The 22249-nt window shown below is 43.8% G+C and overlaps 1 protein-coding gene and 1 pseudogene across 1 annotated transcript in view; one reads left to right on the top strand and one right to left on the bottom strand.

Moving 5' to 3' along the window:
* LOC110494536 (bone morphogenetic protein 7) overlaps positions 1 to 22249 on the top strand; it is an 82556-nt gene that overhangs the window by 36547 nt on the left and 23760 nt on the right. The window lies entirely within an intron of this gene.
* On the bottom strand, positions 1769 to 7796 carry LOC110493249 (mRNA export factor-like; annotated as a pseudogene).

Consider the following 22249-nt stretch of genomic DNA (forward strand, 5'->3'; position numbering starts at 1 on the left):
GGTATCCTTTAGTAGTGGTTTCTTTGTAGCAATTCGACCATGAAGACCTGATTCACGCAGTCTCCTCTAAACAGTTGATGTTGAGATGTGTCTGTTACTTTAACTAATTTATTTGGGGTGCAATTTCTGAGGCTGGTAACTCCAATGAACTTATCCTCTGCAGCAGAGGTAACTCTGGGTCTTCCTTTGCTGTGTCGGTCCTCACAGGAAAGGAAGTTTCATCATAGCGCTTGATGGCGTTTGCGACTGCACTTGAAGAAATGTTCCAGATTGACTGACCTTCATGTCTTAAAGTATTGATGGACTGTTGTTTCTCTTTGCATATTTGTGCAGTTCTTGCCATAATATGGACTTGGTCTTTTACCAAATAGGGATATCTTCTGTATACCAACTCTACATTGTCACAACACAACTGATTGGCTCAAACGCATTAAGAAGGAAAGAAATTCCACAAATTAACTTTTAACAAGGCACACCTGTTAATTGAAATGCATTCCAGGTGACTACCTCATGAAGCTGGTTGAGAGAATGCAAATAGTGTCCAAAGCTGTCATCAAGGCAAAGGGTGGCTACTTTGAAGAATCTCAAATGTAAAATATATTTTGATTTGTCTAACACTTTTTTGGTTACTACATGATTCCATATGCGTTATTTCATAGATTTGATGTCTTCACTTTTATTCTGAAATGTAGAAAATAGTAAAAATAAAGAAAAACCTTTGAATGAGTAGGTGCGTCCAAAATTTTGACTGGTACTGTATGTGAAAATGAACACACCAAATTGAAATGCAAAGCACATTGGATATTATTATTGTCTTTATTTCGGGACTGAACTAATTAGAATAATACGCATGCTTTGGAACTGTTCATTTTTAAATATACATTCCGTTCACTTAGCAGTCGCTCTTATTAAACAATAGTGCCATCAGACTTCTGATACCAATGTAGGGTGAAAGGGGCTACGTAATTGAGAACTGTTGCTGATCCTCAACAGGGGTGCGTGCAGAGTCCCCTCCTGTACTCCCTGTTCACTCAGAACTGCATGGCCAGGCACCACTCCAACACCATCATTAAGTTTTCCAATGAAACAACAGTGGTAGGCCTGATCACGACAATGACAAGACAGCCTATAGGGAGGTCAGAGACCTGGCTGTGTGGTGCCAGGACAACAAGACGAAGACAAAGGAGATGATTCTGGACAACAGAAAAAGGAGGACCGAGCACACCACCATTCTTATCGACGGGACGGTAGTGGAGAAGGTTGAGAGCTTCAAGTTCCTTGGTGTCCAACAAACTAACATGGTTCAAGCAACACCAAGACAGTTGTGAAGAGGGCACAACAAAACCTGTTCCCCCTCAGGAGACTAAAAAGATTTGTCATGGGTCCTCAGATCCTCAAAAGGTTCTACAGCTGTACCAATGAGAGAATCCTGACTCCATTATGATATAATTGATTGTTTGATTGTACAGAGGAACAAACATCAGTTAGGGCTGACTAGGGTCCGGAGAACATGCCAGGGCAAGTATAATTGGACTGAGTGTGGGTCACCACCTTTACCCCTGAATAAAACATGACTTTGCCAGTATATTTATAGCACCTCTAATTACTACAGGAGCATGGTACAGCCTATTGACTCCTATGAATGACACAATGAAAATCACATGGATTTATGAAAAGATGGCGTGGAGAGGGTAATGAAATGTTGGGTTCTAGTATTTTTGTTGTTGTGTTTTATTAGGATCCCAATTAGCTGTTGCTGACACAGCAGCTACTCTTCCTGGGTTCAACAGTCCACACAAAACATAGAACATGACATAATACAGAACATCAATAGACAGCTCAAGGTCTGAACTAAAAATAAGAACAACAGAACCAAATAAGCTCCAACTTGACACCACACGGAGAGAAAGAGACCCATTACTCTAGGCCTACATCCAAACATGTTACATCTCCATTTTTATGTTACATTTACATTCAGTAGTATCAATCAGTAACACCATTACATACATCAGTACATATTCTTATGCCTACGAGTTCCAAATGATGGATTGTGGCCTGTGTGGATGAAAACATTGGTTTGTTTTAAAACCAAAGCCTTTTTGATGCAAGCACACAACAGTTTGTGAGGAGCCAGTGGACAGTAACACTGTAACTTCGCAACCTCGGTGCATTGGCGCACATCTGCTAAGTACCTAGGCCCTGGCTGGCAGTGAGGTGACACTCTAATGACCACAATAAAATGCATTTCATTCACACCGTCACCATGACCAATCCATTTTTCACACATGGCCTTTGTAGCTCTCCACCACCCCTCATTCATATCCAACTGATAAATCCTCAATCCCAGGCTCCTTTACCACTCAAAGCACTCACCTGATGAATCAAACCACTAATTTGATCCTCAACTGACCTCCAAACCTTTCTTTGTCTCTGTCTGGATCACCACAGGCAAAAAGGCAGAACACTCCACCTAGTGGCCACTTGGATTAAAGCACAGACATAAAAGAGCATCATGGTCATGTTGGTTCCACTTTTTATTTGATCATTTATGTATTTTTATTGAACTTTTATTTAACTAGGCAAGTCAGTTAAGAACAAATTCTTATTTACAATGACGGTCTACAAAAAGGCAAAAGGCCTCCTGCGTGGACAAGGGCCTGGGATTTTAAAATATTAAATTAAAAATACAATATAAATATCGGACAAAACACACATCACAACAAGAGAGACACAACACTACATAAAGAGAAACCTAAGACAACAAAATAACAGCAAAACAGGACAGCACAGCATGGTAGCAACACAACATGACAACAACATGGTAGCAACACAAAAACATGGTACATTATTGGGCAAAGTCATCAGCACAAAGGTCAAACTGATAAAACTGAGATAAAACTGTCAGTTTGAGTGTTTGTTGCAGCTCGTTCCAGTCGCTAGCTGCAGCAAACTGAAAAGAGGAGCGACCTAGGGATGTGTGTGCTTTGCGGACCTTTAACAGAATGTGACTGGCAGAACGGGTGTTGTATGTGGAGAATGAGGGCTGCAGTAAATATCTCAGATAGGGGGGAGTGAGGCCTAAGAGGGATTTATAAATAAGCATCAACCAGTGGGTCTTGCGACGAGTATACAGAGTATACAGAGAGCTGGTCACGGGTGTACCTCAGCCACGCTCAAGGTACTAAACGATATCATAACCGCTATTGATAAAAGACAGTACTGTGCAACCGTCTTCATCGACCTGGCCAAGGTTTTCGACATTGTCAATCACCGTATTCTTACTGGCAGACTCAACAGCCTTGGTTTCTCAAATGACTGCCTCGCTTGGTTCACCAACTAATTCTCAGATAGATTTCAGTGTTTCAAATTGGAGGGCGTGTTGTCTGGACTTCTGGCAGTCTCTATGGGGGTGCCAGAGGGTTAAATTCTTGGGCCGACTATTTTTTCTCTATGTATCAACGATGTCGCTCTTGCTGCTGGTGATTTCCTGATCAACCTCTATGCAGACGACACCATTCTGTATACATCTGGCCCTTCTTTGGACACTGTGTTAACAAACCTCCAAACGATTTTCAGTGCCATACAACACTCTTTCCGTGGCCTCCAACTGCTCTTAAACGCTAGTAAAACTAAATGCATGCTTTTCAACCGATCGCTGCCCGCACCCACCCGCTGACTAGCATCACTACTCTGGACGGTTCTGACTTAGAATATGTGGACAACTACAAATAACTAGATGTCTGGTTAGACTGTAAACTCTCATTCCAGACTCAATTTCGTGCTCTGCTATTTCACCGGATGTTGTCGAGGTGGGGCACTAGCGCCCCACCTAGCTCAAAGAGGTTTTTAAACGTCTCCAATCCAAAATTAAATCTAGAATCTGCTTCCTATTTCACAACAAAATCTCCATCACTAGATCAAAGATACCCTCGTAAAACTGACCATCCTACCGATCCTCGACGATATCATTTACAAAATAGCCTCCAACAATCTACTCAGCAATCTGGATTCAGTCTATCACAGTGCCATCCATTTTGTCACCAAAGCCCCATATCCCACCCACCACTGCGACCTGTATGGTCTCATCGGCTGGCCCTCGCTACATATTCGTCACCAGACCCACTGGTTCCAGGTCATCTATAAGTTATTGCTTGGTAAAGCTCTGCCTTATCTCAGCTCACTGGTCACCATAACAACATCCACCCGTAGCACGCGTTCCAGCAGGTATATCTCACTGGTCATCCCCAAAGCCAACACCACTTTTGGCTGCCTTTCCTTCCAGTTCTCTGCTGCCAATGACTGGAAAGAATTGCAAAAATCGCTGAAGTTGGAGACTTATATCTCCCTCACTAACTTTAAGCATCAGCTATCTGAGCAACTTAATGATCGCTGTAGCTGTACACAGCCCATGTGTAAATAGCCCATCCAATCTACCTACCTCATCCCCATATAGTTTTTTTTTTAAATGTAATTTTTTTTCTCTTTTGCACACCAGTATTTCTACTTGCACATCATCATCTGCACATCTATCACTCCAGTGTTAATTTGCTAAATTGTAATTACTTCGCTACTATGGCCTATTTATTGCCTTACCTCCTCATGCCATTTGCACACACTGTATATAGACTTTTTGTTCTATTGTGTTATTGACTGTATGTTTGTTTATTCCATGTGTAACTCTGTGTTGTTGTTTGTGTCACACTGCTTTGCTTTATCTTGGCCAGATCGCAGTTGTAAATGAGAACTTGTTCTCAACTGGCCTACCTGGTTAAATAAAGGTGAAATTAAGGTGAAATAAAAAAAATAGTCACACAGCTGTCATCAATACTGGGCGAGTAGTCTCCTCTGATTGGTCCATGCTCAGTATGCAACACCACGCCAAGGCATAGGTCCAGGTGTTTAGAAAGGCACTGAAAATCCTTATTTTTCCTAAAAATTCAGTTATCAAATCGAGTCTTCTCCATTCCAGGAAATCACTGACCCTTCATGGGCTACGGGAGCCTATATGCACAGCATAGGTTAAACCAAAACTGACAGCCTGACTTCAAGTCAGTACACCTGCAACCTCAAACTTAGCACTACGCAGCAGCACTGAAAAAATCTATCACACTACTTTTAACAGAGCAAAACTAGTGACAGCCTGCCTCCCTGCATTCGAACAACCATGGGATAGTGATGAAGGTCCCAGCGAGTGTCACAACAGCACTGAGGAAGGGGGGCAGCCCCATCAGGCGACATTGTCTCTGAGGTTACAGACAACAACTGTCCCTTTCTCACCATATCTTGTTCCTCAGCAGCATTCGGCAGGAAAATGTATTTTGTATTTTTCTGGGGATTGTAGTATTCATGCTCCTGGGTGTTCAGAGATGACATGAGTTAGCAACTGACTGCATTAGAGTGCTAACACAAACGGGTATAAGACAATACAATAGACATGAAGTAGATTTATTAATTTAGTGAAATCATTAATCTCACCTTTGACCAATCGAAGCTGGAGGCGTAGGCGAATATGTTGCCGTTGTTGTGGAAGCAGCAAGTGGTGATTGGAATGTCCAGCTGCTCTGAGGTCTTTAACTTGGTGCGGGCATCTTTGTACCAGAAGATTAAGCGTCTGTCAGGTCCCACAGTGGACATTGTACCGTGGACAGGGTGGAAGGAGATAGCATTCACCTGAGAGAGTGAGGTAGAGGGGGATAAATGGAGGGAGAGCAAGAGAGAGGGGGGGAGTTAAGAGAGAGAAAGATATAGAAAATATGGTAGGGAGAGAGATCAATGCTACGTTGTTTAGTTTGAGACTAATTGACAACTACTCATGTAAAGAAAGGCACCATTGCATTACTGAATAAAGACAAGGCAACATACAGTGTATGCAGCAGGTCTCACCAACCCTGTTCCTGGAGAGCTACCGTCCTGTAGGTTTTCGGTCCAACCGTAATCTAGCACACCTGATTCTAATAATTACCTGGTTGATAAACTGAATCAGGTCAGTTACAAATGGGGTTGGAGTGAAAACCTACAGGAGGGTAGCTCTCCAGTAACAGGGTCGTAGGTTAGCAGTGTTGGTGCCATTGGACCTGTGACACTTAAAGATAAAGTTGTCCTTGGATTTGCAACAAAAAACCCATAAACAGGTACATCACAATTCAATAATCTTACTGGGACTTTGAATTCCAAAACTTGAGTCTTCTATGTGGCCACACAGGTTTGGGGGGTTAATGTAGTGGATAGCCATGCGACCCCCAGTGCAAAGCCTGTGTAAAGCCCGCTTGGCCTTAAATATTTCCACACAGCAATGTTGTAGAGAATGTTCAACAAGGGCATTCAGAGGTCATTCATGAAGAACCGATGCTGCAAATGCTCAGGATGATGTTAAGATGAACAGTATACAGAGAGAGAGAGAAACAATACGTGATTAAGAGAAAAGGAAAGGGAAGGCCTCTCTCTGCTATGGCCAGCACTGCTATGGGGTACACCACACATGCACACTAGCTTCTCTCTGGCATCTGCAGAGACATTATGGGATTGGGGGAGCATGTGTCCTAGAACTGAGGGGGGGACAAGAGATGAGGGAAGAAGATCATCACATCTAACATCCTCCTTTTGTAATTAGAACCAATGACTTCGAAAGTGCACTTTATAACATTCTGAGAGATGACGAATCTCAAATGTTTAGAATGACAATCTTCAGTGTTTTGTCCCAGCTGCCCGTCATAATACAGCTGTAGTCAGTAGTTTTTATCCAGTGCCATCGTGCTAGGGGGTAAACGTGGGTTTTCATCAAGATCATTTTATCATCATCCTTATGTTATTAGTCTGTTAGGGCAACATGGTTGAAAAGAGAGAGGAGGTTGTTACCTGTTCAACCTGGTTTCTGTTCAGGTCCCACATCTTAGCTGTCTTGTCACAGGAAGCCAACAATACTTTGTTTCTATCCTGTTTAAACAGAAAAGTGTATAATCAGACCCTGTAATCCAGGTATTTATTTTTCCCATTTCCAAGACACCGACATAGCATTGTTTCTCATTGCTCATTCAGCATCTTAAATGTATTGTAGTTATAAGGCAGTGGCTGTGTGAACAATAGTATGTTCATAATTCTCTGTGCTTGCAGTTCTAGTGTGTTATGCCAGGCTTACATCACTCCAGCAAATGTCCAGTACATGACCAGTGTGCATCTGCTGGGCCACGGAACCCAAACCGGCTGCTTGCGGGCGCCATCGTGCACAATCGTGCATACATTTATTTTGTCCCGCTACACCAAATGCGATCACGACATGCAGGTTAAAATATCAAAACAAACTCTGAACCAATTACATTAATTTGGGGACAGGTCGAAAAGCATTAAACATGTATGGCAATTTAGCTAGTTAGCTTGCACTTCCTAGCCTTCGGCAACGCAGACGCTCGTTGGCGTGCGCGGGCAATGTGGGTGCAATGATTGAATAAAATATATTCCTAAATTTATTTTGCAACGCTCGCGCACGCGACACGAGCGGTGTAGTCAGGGTGTTAGGGATGGTCGGCACATTGTCCTGCACCTCCCAGCACTGGACCTTTGGTTAGTGCACACAGAGAGCAATTAAGACAGCGGTCACCAACCATGGTCCTGGAGAGCTGTGCATACTGTTGTTCCAAACCAGGACTACTTCCAACCTGATTCAACTTATAGTGACAATCACTCACGTCATTGGCCCAGGATCCTTGAATGTGGAAGTTTCCTGGCATGGTGGGCGGAATGAAAGCCATACAGCTGATGCTGTCATCAGGTGGCAAGGAGACCTCAACGTTCTGTAGCATAGATAATGCAGCTAGAATTTTAAATAATTGAAAAGATGACGTCAACAGAGAGAGCTGCCTCGCTTCTAGTTCTTATGAAACTTTGCAGTATTTAGTTTTTTTTTATGTATTATTTCTTACATTGTTAGCTCAGAAAATGTTATGTGTTATTACATACAGCCGGGAAGAACTATTGGATATCAGAGAGGCGGTAACTCACCAGCACTACCAGCATTACGACCAGGAATACGACTTCCCCAAAGCAGATCCTTTGTCCGTACCACCCAGGGCAATTAAACTGATTCCAGTGGCCGACGCAAAACAACGCCGGCGAAGGAGAGGCTCTCAGAGCGGTCTTTTAGTCCGACTTAGGAGGCACGAACCCCACCCGCCGCCTCCGAGTATATTACTCGCTAGAGTAATTACAGACTAGAGCAAAGGATCCTAATTTCAAACTCTCCAAAAAAGTGTTTTAAATTCTAAAAACGGGCAATATTTATAGTAACTGAAAAAGGATCTTATGTAGTTTGTTGCAATAACCCTCTGACTTTAAAGGATATTTATATTAAAACTGTGATTCCTAAAAAAATTGTCCGGAGATTTGGCCAGCTATACCATAAGGACCTCTTCTTCATGGTCTGTAAAGTCCTTTACTTTTGATAGATTTATACAAACAATATATCACCATGGTCACAACCATAAACTGTAAACTCCATCTCCCTGATAGATTAAGACATAATATGAATTGTCAAATATGTTTATTTTAATTAGGTTTTAAAGTCTGAATGCAACTGAGGAAAAACAAAATTGCTACTGTGTATACCACTTGAATGAGGATGAATAATGTGGCAACACCATAAAACATAAACTTCGTCAGATTTTTGTCTAACGTCAACTCCGTCCGATTAGATTGAATGGTTATGTTTTTCTTGGGGATTTTCAAATGAATAATTCTCTATATTTTACAAATGTTTGTATTGGACCAGTATTTTTAGAGGCTAAAATATGTCTGTTTTTGAGTAGGCCTATCTGTTGTCATCTCTGTCACTGATGCTAACCCCCATAAAATATTTTTTTTGTGTTAATATTCAGAAAATATATTTTAATCAATCTTCTGCAACATATGGTTAAATTATTGAAGTAATTGCTGTGCAGGATGTTTATTTTATAAATGTTGTTTTATGTTCTGAATCTAGAAAAACATGCCAAAATGCTAACGAGTTAGTTGCATTTTCTGAAGAAAAAATGTATGTACTTCAAAATATTTGTGAAACAATAGTTGAGATTGTCTTGTCTTTTAAGAATCCCTGAGGGGTGGAATCTCAGAATAAATGTGTAAATTGATAAAAACAAATGTTGTGCTAGTTGTGCAAGACATTTTATAGATAAAAGGGTAAGTAGCATATTGTATTTAACTGTGTGCATGCTTTTCTCTTTAGAGAAAACAGCTGATTCAAAGGGGGTGTGGTGGATTTTAAAACACTTCCGTGTGAGGTTACCCTTGTGCATCCTCTGTCAAAGTAGGTAATCGAGGAGGGGAGTATACTTCTTTCTTCGCCTACTAACGAATTGACATTCTCCTCAATCCCTCAACCACTTAGTGGTTTCTGAGTCACGGAGGAGGACGGAGGAGTTGAGATGACAGACTTCTGTCCAATTGATAATCTTCCATGGTCTATTTGATAATGCTAACAAGTAACGTTACTGAATAAAAAGCGCTAGCACCAGCTACGGTGAACACCTTTCTTACGTAGCTACAATAGGAAGATTTTATCTGACACCCTATAATTAACTAATTTACATGACCCCATATAGATATATTTCGCAACAATAGATGTATGGCTAATAGCCATGCTATGGAAATGTGTCACCTGTGTGGTCATGGTTAGAAGGGATGCAGCTAAGTCAAAGTGACATCAAAAGTTGCCTGTCCGAGGCATGTCCGGGAGAATTTTTGTATTTTAGCTTTTCTGAACCTTAATTAACCTAACGATGCTAACCTGCTACGAAAAGACACTTCTGACATTAGCTGCATCCCATGTAGTCAAAACCCACCTGTGCCAGTACTCAACTTCAACTGTCGCAGACAGATGATGTAAGGTTTTGCATGTTGTATTGTTCATAGAAATTAAAATAATTTTGTTTTGCAATGCCCCCATACTATCAAATTATCAATATTACAGTGCCTTGCGAAAGTATTCGGCCCCCTTGAAATGTGTGACCTTTTGCCACATTTCAGGCTTCAAACATAAAGATATAAAACTGTATTTTTTTGTGAAGAATCAACAACAAGTGGGACACAATCATGAAGTGGAACGACATTTATTGGATTTTTCAAACTTTTTTAACAAATTAAAAACTGAAAAATTGGGCGTGCAAAATTATTCAGCCCCCTTAAGTTAATACTTTGTAGTGCCACCTTTTGCTGCGATTACAGCTGTAAGTCGCTTGGGGTATGTCTCTATCAGTTTTGCACATCGAGAGACTGAATTTTTTTCCATTCCTCCTTGCAAAACAGCTCGAGCTCAGTGAGGTTGGATGGAGAGCATTTGTGAACAGCAGTTTTCAGTTCTTTCCACAGATTCCATTCTAACACCTGGATATGTTTATTTTTGAACCATTCCATTGTAGATTTTGCTTTATGTTTTGGATCATTGTCTTGTTGGAAGACAAATCTCCGTCCCAGTCTCAGGTCTTTTGCAGACTCCATCAGGTTTTCTTCCAGAATGGTCCTGTATTTGGCTCCATCCATCTTCCCATCAATTTTAACCATCTTCCCTGTCCCTGCTGAAGAAAAGCAGGCCCAAACCATGATGCTGCCACCACCATGTTTGACAGTGGGGATGGTGTGTTGCTTTTACCCCAAACATAACGTTTTGCATTGTTGCCAAAATGTTCAATTTTGGTTTCATCTGACCAGAGCACCTTCTTCCACATGTTTGGTGTGTCTCCCAGGTGGCTTGTGGCAAACATTAAACAACACTTTTTATGGATATCTTTAAGAAATGGCTTTCTTCTTGCCACTCTTCCATAAAGGCCAGATTTGTGCAATATACGACTGATTGTTGTCCTATGGACAGAGTCTCCCACCTCAGCTGTAGATCTCTGCAGTTCATCCAGAGTGATCATGGGCCTCTTGGCTGCATCTCTGATCAGTCTTCGCCTTGTATGAGCTGAAAGTTTAGAGGAACGGCCAGGTCTTGGTAGATTTGCAGTGGTCTGATACTCCTTCCATTTCAATATTATCGCTTGCACAGTGCTCCTTGGGATGTTTAAAGCTTGGGAAATATTTTTGTATCCAAATCCGGCTTTAAACTTCTTCACAACAGTATCTCGGACCTGCCTGGTGTGTTCCTTGTTCTTCATGATGCTCTCTGCGCTTTTAACGGACCTCTGAGACTATCACAGTGCAGGTGCATTTATACGGAGACTTGATTACACACAGGTGGATTGTATTTATCATCATTAGTCATTTAGGTCAACATTGGATCATTCAGAGATCCTCACTAAACTTCTGGAGAGAGTTTGTTGCACTGAAAGTAAAGGGGCTGAATAATTTTGCACGCCCAATTTTTCAGTTTTTGATTTGTTAAAAAAGTTTGAAATATCCAATAAATGTCGTTCCACTTCATGATTGTGTCCCACTTGTTGTTGATTCTTCACAAAAAAAGACAGTTTTATATCTTTATGTGTCACGCCCTGGTCAAAGTATTTTGTGTTTATCTTCATGTATTGGGTCAGGCCAGGGTGTGGCATGGGGTTTTTTGTATTGTGGTGTGTTTTGTCTTGGGGTTTTGGTGTGTATGTATTGGGATTGTAGCTAGTGGGGTGATCTAGCAAAGTCTATGGCTGTCTGGAGTGGTTCTCAATCAGAGGCAGGTGTTTATTGTTGTCTCTGATTGGGAACCATATTTAGGCAGCCATATTCTTTGAGTTTGTCGTGGGTGATTGTCCTTAGTGTCCTGATGGCCTTGTTCTGTGTTAGGTTACACAAGTATAGGCTGTTTCGGTTTTCGTTACGTTTATTGTTTTGGTAGTGTTTGTGTTTAGTGTGTTTCTTCATTAAACATGGATCGCAATAGACATGCTGCATTTTGGTCCGACTCTCCTTCACAACTTGAAAACCGTGACAGAATCACCCACCACAAAAGGACCAAGCAGCGTGTCAACAGGCAGGAGCAGCCCAAAGAGGAGATGCGCAATAAGGATTTCTGGACATGGGAGGAAATCCTCGACGGGAGAGGACCCTGGGCTAAACCAGGGGAGTGTAGCCGCCCAAAGGTGCAGCAGGAGAAGAGGCAACAGGAGCAGCCCAAAGAGGAGTACAGTATGGACTATACTTCTTGGGAGGAGATGGAGTTTGCGAAGCAAGGCGTAGCGGAAGGAGGCCCGAGAGTCAGCCCCAAAAATTTATTGGGGGGGGGGGCTCAGGGAGAGTGTGGCAGAGTCAGGGTTCAGACCTGAGCCAACTCCCCCTGTTTATCGTGAGGAGCCAAGGAGGAGACCAGAACCAGAGCCGGTGTTGGAGGTGAGCGAGGCAGAGACTGTGAAGGAGTTAATGGGGAAATTGGGGGAGAGAGAAATGAGGGAGTTGCTGTGTTGGTGCTTTTTGCATGGAATTCGCCCGACAGAACGTGTCGGGGATTTGATGGCACCTGGGTTAGCGCTCCATACTCGTCCTGAGGTGCGTGTTAGTCGGCTGGTGAAGTTGGTTCCAGCCTCACGCACCAGGCCTCCTGTGCACATCCCTAGCCTTGCACGTCCTGTGCCAGCACTGCTCTCAAGATCTCCAGTACGCCTTCACGGTCTAGCCCATCCTGTGCCACCTCCACACCCCAGCCCTCCGGTAGCAGCTCCCCGCACCAGGCTTCCTGTGCGTGTCCTCGGTTCAGTACCACCAGTACCAGCACCACGCATCAGGCCTACAGTGCGCCTCGCCTCTCCAGCGCTGCCGGAGCCTCTCTCCTCTCCTGCGCTGTCGGAGTCTCCCGCCTGTTCAGCGCAGCCAGAGCCTTTCTCCTCTCCTGCGCTGCCGGAGTCTCCCGCCTGTTCAGTGCAGCCAGAGCTGTCAGTCTGCATGGAGCAGCCAGAGCTGTCAGTCTGCATGGAGCAGCCAGAGCTGTCAGCCTGCATGGAGCAGCCAGAGCTGTCAGTCTGCATGGAGCAGCCAGAGCTGTCAGTCTGCATGGAGCAGCCAGAGCTGTCAGTCTGCATGGAGCAGCCAGAGCTGTCAGCCTGCATGGAGCAGCCAGAGCTGTCAGCCTGCATGGAGCAGCCAGAGCTGTCAGCCTGCATGGAGCAGCCAGAGCTGTCAGCCTGCATGGAGCAGCCAGGGCTGTCAGCCTGCATGGAGCAGCCAGAGCTGTCAGTCTGCATGAAGCAGCCCGAGCTGCCAGTCTGCAAGGAGCTGCCAGTCTGCAAGGAGCTGCCAGTCTGCAAGGAGCTGCCAGTCTGCAAGGAGCTGCCAGTCTGCAAGGAGCTGCCAGTCTGCAAGGAGCTGCCAGTCTGCACGGAGCTGCCAGTCTGCACGGAGCTGCCAGTCTGCAAGGAGCCGCCAGAGCTGCCAGTCTGCAAGGAGCCGCCAGAGCTGCCAGTCTGCAAGGAGCCGCCAGAGCTGCCAGTCTGCAAGGAGCCGCCAGAGCTGCCAGTCTGCAAGGAGCCGCCAGAGCTGCCAGTCTGCAAGGAGCCGCCAGAGCTGCCAGTCTGCACGGAGCCGCCAGAGCTGCCAGTCAGCATGGAGCAGCCAGATCTTTCAGTCTGCCAGGATCCGCCAGTCAGCCAGACTCTTCCAGATCCGCCAGTCAGCCAGACTCCTCCAGATCCGCCAGTCAGCCAGACTCTTCCAGATCTGCCAGTCAGCCAGACTCTTCCAGATCTGCCAGTCAGCCAGACTCTTCCAGATCTGCCAGTCAACCAGACTCTTCCAGATCTGCCAGTCAACCAGACTCTTCCAGATCTGCCAGTCAACCAGACTCTTCCAGATCTGCCAGTCAACCAGACTCTTCCAGATCTGCCAGTCAACCAGACTCTTCCAGATCCGCCAGTCAGCCGGGATCTGCCAGAACTGCCAGTCGGCCAGGATCTGCCATTCATCCAGGATCTGCCAGTCAGCCAGGATCTGCTGAAACCACCAGCCAGCCAGGATCTGGTAGATCTATCTACCTGCCTGAGCTTCCTCTCACTCCCGAGCTTCCTCTCACTCCCGAGCTTCCTCTCACTCCCGAGCTTCCTCTCACTCCCGAGCTTCCTCTCACTCCCGAGCTTCCTCTCACTCCCGAGCTTCCCCTCAGTCCCGAGCTGCTCCTCAGTCCAGTGGGGTTCTGGGTGAGGACTACTAGGCCATGGTCGGCGGCGAGGGTGGACTATCCAGGGACGCGAGGAGAGGGGACTAAGACATTGACTGAGTGGGGTCCACGTCCCGCGCCGGAGCCGCCACCATGGACAGACGCCCACCCGGACCCTCCCTATTGTTTTGAGGTGCGTTCGGGAGTTAGGGGGGGGGGGGGGGGGTTCTGTCACGCCCTGGTCAAAGTATTTTGTGTTCATGTATTGGGTCAGGCCAGGGTGTGGCATGGGGTTTTTGTATTGTGGTGTGTTTTGTCTTGGGGTTTTGGTGTGTATGTATTGGGATTGTAGCTAGTGGGGTGATCTAGCAAAGTCTATGGCTGTCTGGAGTGGTTCTCAATCAGAGGCAGGTGTTTATTGTTGTCTCTGATTGGGAACCATATTTAGGCAGCCATATTCTTTGAGTTTGTCGTGGGTGATTGTCCTTAGTGTCCTGATGGCCTTGTTCTGTGTTAGGTTACACAAGTATAGGCTGTTTCGGTTTTCGTTACGTTTATTGTTTTGGTAGTGTTTGTGTTTAGTGTGTTTCTTCATTAAACATGGATCGCAATAGACACGCTGCATTTTGGTCCGACTCTCCTTCACATACTGAAAACCGTGACATTATGTTTGAAGCCTGAAATGTGGCAAAAGGTCGCAAAGTTCAAAGGGGCCGAATACTTTCGCAAGGCACTATTTATTGTAATTTAAAATGGAAACTGCATGCAATGATACAAACTTCTGATTGGAAATCAGACTGACAATGTAGGCTACTTGGTTTTGAAATGTTTTCAGAATTTTTCCAAATTACCTGACACTACTAACATGGTGTGGGTTGAGGATTACATTCTATTAATTTCAATTTAACATGACTATAATTTCAGTAATATTACTGAATTGGGTGGGTTTTGGGAAGCCTGCACACCCACAATATACTTTTACAGAAGTAACATAGAATAACAACTTTTCTCAGCATGTGATCACAGAATAAAAAACTCTCAAGGTGCACATCTAAAGAGAAACCTTGGCGATAAACTTGCTCTAGCTTGCCCATTTCACATGTGAATCAAGATCAAAGGGGAAGTAATGTGCTTCAATTAATATTATAATGCAACATGTTTCCCCGCAGCTTTTTTGCCACGTTTACATGCTATCAGAGTTATCACAAGCTCCTAGTTCCCAGTGGGAAATTTCACTTGAACGACCCTCCAAGTCGGAATTAGTAGTGGGAAACTCTGAGAAAATGTTGTTACCTGAGGTGCCAAGTTGTGACGTTTCACCACTGATCTTTTACCTTTTCAACAAAAAGATGACAACTCAGTTTTTTGACAATTACAACGTTATCAATATGGAGAATGTAGCTATTTTGACATGTCAATGTTAAGCAAGCTAACTAACTTTATTATTAGCCATTTTAGCTAGATTATCAAGCTAACTACAATCTTACTGGTTGAAGAATTGACCCGACTTCAAAGGCAAATGAACACATTCTTGTCGGACTTAGGACTTACGACTTCCCACTTCCGAGTTTCCCATTTCCCACGAGCACATGAAGCCACCCTTTGTCTTGAGGCATCACCCTCCTCAGCATACATGGCATTGATCAAGCAATGGTGTCACAACTTTCAATTCCCTGCTTTGTCAGATGGCTTCATATTCTGATAGATGGACAGAAGCAACCAATAGAAAGACCCCCACCTTTCTAGATCCAGAACACCATATAAACCAGCATTCAAGCCTTGTAATCTTCACATTCATTGCAGAGACAGACAGACACAGACCCGGAGGATGTCAACTTTTAAGTATCATATTGCAGCAAGGTACAATGGCATTAGCATAACATTCCAATTGTAAGTACCAAGTTTAATTTAATTTATTTGTCTTATTTTATCCTGTTGACACTTCCGTGAGTAATTCCTCTGTTGTTGAGGTTAGGTTGACATTCCAAATTGTTCCATTGAAACCGATCTGCAGACTTTGGCGCAGTGGATCTCCAACATGGGAAAAGATGCCTCTTGGTCTCTGGGTAGACATTCGATATTGGGCTCTGAGAATTTTACAGAGAACTGCTTTTATGTAGTTGACTCAGGATGTAGTTTATGACCCGGTGCCATCCCAACATGCACAGGGAAGCCTAGATTGGATATACACTATCGGTCAAAAGTTTTAAAACCCTTGAAGGAATAGGTGTTCTTTATTTATACTATTTTCTACATTGTAAAATAATAGTGAAGACACTACTAAAGGACAACAATAATAAGAATAGACTTGCTTGGGCCAAGAAGCACGAGCAATGGACATTAGACTGGTGTAAATTTGTCCTTTGGTCTGGAGTCTAAATTTGAGATTTTTGGTTCCAACTACAGTGCCTTTGTGAGATGCGGTGTGGGTGAACGGATGATCTCTTCATGCATATTTCCAACTGTAAAGCATGGAGATGGTGTGGGGGTGCTTTGCTGGTGACACTGTCTGTGCTTTATTCAATTCAAGGCACATTTAACCAGCATGGCTATCACAGCATTATGCAGCGATACGCCATCCCATCTGATTTGCCTTTAGTGGGACTAACATTTATTTTTCAAAAGGACAATGACCCAACACACCTCCAGGCTGTATAAGGGCTATTCTACCAAGAAGGAGAGTGATGGAGTGCTGCATCAGATGATCTGGCCTCCACAATCCCCCGGCCTCAACCAAATTGAGATGGTTTGGGATGAGTCTGACCGCAGAGTGAAGGAAACGCAGCCAACAAGTGCTCAGCATAGGTGGGAACTCCTTCAATACTGTTGGAAAAGCATTCCAAGTGAAGCTGGTTGAGAGAATGCCAAGCGTGTGCAAAGCTGTCATCAAGGCAAAGAATGGGTATTTGAAGAATCTCAAATATAAAATATATTTTGATTTGTTTAACACTTTTTTGGTTACTACATGATTCCATATTTGTTATTTTATAGTTGTAATGTCTTCACTATTATTCTACAATGTAGAAAATAAAGAAAAACTTTGACTGGTAGTGTATTTTTGCTGATTTGTGTGCTAATACTCAATGGTGTGACCCATAAGTCTATGGTGTGACCATGCATTGAGGAACACACTATTGCCTGATTCATACTATTAGGTCAAACTGAGACAAGCTAGGCTGAGTTGTACTGGGCTGGTCTGGTATTTATCAAATCAAATCTTATTTGTCCCATGCGCCGAATACAATACGGTAGACCTTACCGTGAAATGCTCACTTACAGGCCGTTAACCAACCATGCAGTTTTAAGAAAGATAAGAGTTAAGACAATATTTACTAAATTAACTAAAGTAAAAAGATAGTAATAACAATAATGAGGCTATATACAGGAGGTACCGGTAGTGAGTCAATGTGCAGGGGTACAGGTTAGTCTAGGTAATTGAGGTAATATGTAAATGTAGGTAGGGGGTAAAGGGACTATGCACAGGTAATAAACAGCCAATAGCAGCAGCGTAAAAAAAATGGGGGCCAATGCAAATAGCCTGGGTAGTCATTTGATTAACTGTTCAGCTGTCACATGCTCTGAATAAAACAGGTGCAGACTTTACAGTGAAATGCTTACTTACAAGCCCTAAAACAAGAATGTAGTTTTAAGAAAATACCTAAAAAAAAGAGACAAGAGATAAGAAAAACAAGTTTTTATTTTTTAAAATTTTATTTCACCTTTATTTAACCAGGTAGGCTAGTTGAGAACAAGTTCTCATTTGCAACTGCGACCTGGCCAAGATAAAGCATAGCAGTGTGACACAGACAACACAGAGTTACACATGGAGTCAACAATAAACAAGCCAATAACACAATAAAGAAGTCAATGACATAGTAGAAAAAATAAAGTCTATAAAGTCTATATACAGTGTGTGCAAAAGGCATGAGGAGGTAGGCAATAAATAGGCCATAGGAGCGAATAATTACAATTTAGCAGATTAACACTGAAGTGATAAATGAGCAGATGATGATGTGCAAGTAGAGATACTGGTGTGCAAAAGAGCAGAAAAGTAAATAAAATATAAACAGTATGGGGATGAGGTAGGTAGATTGGGTGGGCTATTTACAGATGGACTGTGTACAGCTGCAGCGATCGGTTAGCTGCTCAGATAGTTGATGTTTAAAGTTGGTGAGGGAAATACAATTCTCCAACTTCAGCAATTTTAGCAATTCATTCCAGTCACTGGCAGCAGAGAACTGGAAGGAAAGGTGACCAAATGAGGTGTTGGCTTTGGGGATGATCAGTGAGATGTACCTGCTGGAACGTGTGCTACGGGTGGGTGTTGTTATTGTGACCAGTGAACTGAGATAAGGCGGAGCTTTACCTAGCATAGACTTATAGATGACCTGGAGCCAGTGGGTGTGGCGACGAATATGTAGCGAGGGCCAGCCGACTAGAGCATACAGGTCGCAGTGGTGGGTGGTATAAGGTGATTTGGTAACAAAACGGATGTCACTGTGATAGACTGCATCCAGTTTGCTGTGAGTAGAGTGTTGGAAGCTATTTTGTAGATGATGACAAGTAATTAAAGAGCAGCAGTAAATAACAATAGCAGGGCTTAACAGGGGGTACCGGTACAGAGGTCTTGGATGGCAAGAAGCTTGGCCCGAGTGGTGTACTGCATCCGACAGCAAGTCAGGGGTGATGCAACCAGTCTCGATGGTGCAGCTGTACAACTTTATGAGGATCTGAGGACCCATGCCAAATATTTTCAGTGTCCTGTGTGGGAATAGAAGTTGTTGTGCCCTCTTCACAACGGTCTTGATGTGTTTGGATGAGGTGGTCACCAGGGAACTTGGTGCTCTCAAGCTCTCAACCTGCTCCACTACAGCCCCGTCGATGTGAATATTTTCCTGTAGTCCACGATCATCTCCTTTTGTCTTGATCACATTAAGGGAGAGGTTGTTGTCCTGGCACCACACTGCCAGGTCTCTGGCCTCCTCCCTATTGGCTGTCTATTGTTGTCGGTGATCAGGCCTACCACCGCTGTATCGTCGGCGAACTTAACGATGGTGTTAGAGCTGCTTGCTGTACAACATTAAAACCTATTCAGTGTGTCTACAATCAGGCTCTCAGAGTGCTTGATAGAAAGCCCAATAGCCATCATCACTGTTACATCCTCAGAAAGCATGAGCTCCTGAGTTTGGAAAATCTTGTGCAATACACTGATGCATGTCTTGTATTCAAGATCCTAAATGGCCTGGCTCTCCCTCCACTCAGTATTTTTGTTAAACAGAAAATCCAAACAAATGGCAACAGTTCCCTTAAGGCAAAGCACTTTTAGTAAATCCGCTTTCTCTGTGAGAGCTTCCCATGTCTGGAATACACTGCCATCAGACACACACAACTGCACCACATATCACACTTTCACAAAATGCATGAAGACATGGCTGAAGGTCAATCATTTTTGTGAACATAGCCGCTTTCCATGTTGTCTGTTGTCTGTCGCTTTGTTGCTTTTATGAATTTTGTCTTGTTGCTTTTTGTTCTATGTTACTCTGTCTGTATGCTACGTCCATCTTCTCCTATGTTGCTCTGTCTGTATGCTATGTCTTGCTTGTCCTATGTTGTTCTGCGTGTGCTCACTGCTCAATGATTGTCTATATTGTAATTTTTTTAAATAACCTGGCCAGGGACTGCGGTTGAAAATTAGCCAGCTGGCTAAAACCGGCACTTTTACTGAAACGTTGATTAATGAGCACTGTCCCTGTAAAAAATAATAATATAAATAAATTCAAACTAAACTCAAACTCAGAGTCGTGCTGTTGCCTTCCCTTACCACCTGGGGGCAGCCCGCCAGGAAAACCAGGATCCAGTTGCAGAGGGAGGAGTTTTGTACTTGGGTCCTTAGCTTAGGGATGAGCGTTGAGGGCACTATGGTGTTGAACGCTGAGCTGTAGTCAATGAATAGCATTCTCAAGTAGGTGTTTCTTTTGTCCAAGTGGGAAAGGGCAGTGTGGAGTGCAATAGAGATTGCATCATCTGTGGATCTGTTGGCACGGTATGCAAATTGGAGAGGGTCTGGGATAATGGTGTTGATGTGAGCCATGACCAGCCTTTCAAAGCATTTCATGGCTACAGACGTGAGTGCTACAGGGACTATGGTCGTCTGCTTGAAACATGTAGGTATTACAGACTCAGTGAAGACACTTGCCAGTTGGTCAGTGCATGCTCTGAGTACATGTCCTGGTAATGCAAGATGGCGTAGCAGTCAGACGTCTTTGTCGTTGTCTTGTCATGTCACGTTTATAAATAAATAAAATCTTCGTATATATTGTTTATATTTTTAACCTCAATTTCAACATACTCTCCTGAAACCCGCCTCACCCAGTGTGGTATGGATCTGCTATTTTCTATACTTTAGAACCGGAACCCCCAACAGAAGCTAGCCAGCTAACTAGCTACTACCGAGGGGGTTTCAACAGGCTCCTCTGTCGTGACGTCCCCTGAATGCCCATCTGCTAGCCTGCTAGCTGTGGCCCACTAGCGGTCTAGAGCATATCGGACTGTTTTTTCCCCCTCTACAACATCTCCACATCTCCGGATTCCTACCGCAAGTTCTGAACCTTTACACCGGATCTTTGCAGCTAGCTAGCTGCTATCCTAGTGGCTTCTCCTGGCTAAAGTCTCTGTCCCGAAGCAAGCACCAGTTAGCCTGGAGCTAGCCCCGAGCTAGGCCCCCCTCCCGGCTAGCTGAAGAGGTCCATCAGCCAATTTCTTGGGCTACAATACCCATTTTGCCAATTGGTCTGGACCCTTTTACTGCCTACATGGAGGGTCAAACGTTTCGGGTAGCCTTCCAAAGCTTCCCACAATATGTTGGGTGAATTTTGGCCCATTCCTCCTGACACAGCTGGGGTAACTGAGTCAGGTTTGTAGGCCTCCTTGCTCGCACACTCTTTTTCAGTTCTGCCCACAGATTTTCTATGGGATTGAAGTCAATGATTTGTGATGGCCACTCCAATACATTGACTTTGTTGTCCTTAAGCCATTTCTCCACAAATTTGGAAGTATGCTTGGGGTCATTGTCCATTTGGAAGACCCATTTGCGACCAAACTTTAACTTCCTGACTGATGTCTTGAGATGTTGCTTCAATATATCCACATAATTTTCCTACCTCATGATGCCATCTATTTTGTGAAGTGCACCAGTTCCTCCTGCAGCAAAGCACCCCCACAACATGATGCTGCCACTCCCCGTGCTTCACAGTTGGGATGGTGTTCTTCCGTTTGCAAGCTTCCCCCTTTTTCCTCCAAACATAATGATGGTCATTATGGCCAAACAATTCTATTTTTGTCTCATCAGACCAGAGGACATTTCTCCAAAAAGTTTGATCTTTGTCCCCATGTGCAGTTGCAAACCGTAGTCTGGCTTTTTTATGGCGGTTTTGGAGAAGTTGCTTCTTCCTTGCTGAGTGACCTTTCAGGTTAGGTTGATATAGGACTCGCTTTACTGTGGATATAGATACTTTTGTACCTGTTTCCTCCTGCTCTTCACAAGGTCATTTGCTGTTGTTTTGTACTTTTCGCACCAAAGTATGTTCACTTCCTGAGTGGTATGACGGCTGCTTGGTCCCATTGTCACGATCGTCGTAGGATCATTCAGACCAAAGCGCAGCATGGAATCGGTTCAACATATTTTATTGATAGTCAAACGCACAAAAAAAAAGAAAAAAGAATAAACAATACGTGAAGCTCAAGCAGTGGTCACAGGCAACTACACAGAAACAAGATCCCACAAAACACAATGGGGAAATGGCTGCCTAAATATGATCCCAAATCAGAGACAAAGATAAACAGCTGCCTCTGATTGGGAACCATACCAGGCCAACATAGAAAATTAAACACCTAGATAGGAACACCCTCCCTAGTCACTCCCTGACCTAACAAAAATAAAAAGACTCTCTATGGTCAGGGCGTGACACCCATGGTGTTTATACTTGCGTACTATTGTTTGTACAGATGAACGTGGTACCTTCAGGCATTTGGAAATTGCTCCCAAGGTTGAACCAGACTTGTGGAGGTCTTGGCTGATTTCTTTTGATTTTCCCATGATATCAACCAAAGAGACACTGAGTTTGAAGGTAGGCCTTGAAATACATCCACAGGTACACCTCCAATTGACTAAAATTGTGTCAGTTAGCCTAT

The sequence above is a fragment of the Oncorhynchus mykiss genome, chromosome 17 (genome assembly GCF_057628025.1).
Source record: "Oncorhynchus mykiss isolate SJ-2025 chromosome 17, ASM5762802v1, whole genome shotgun sequence".
In the NCBI taxonomy this organism is placed as follows: Eukaryota; Metazoa; Chordata; class Actinopteri; order Salmoniformes; family Salmonidae; genus Oncorhynchus; species Oncorhynchus mykiss.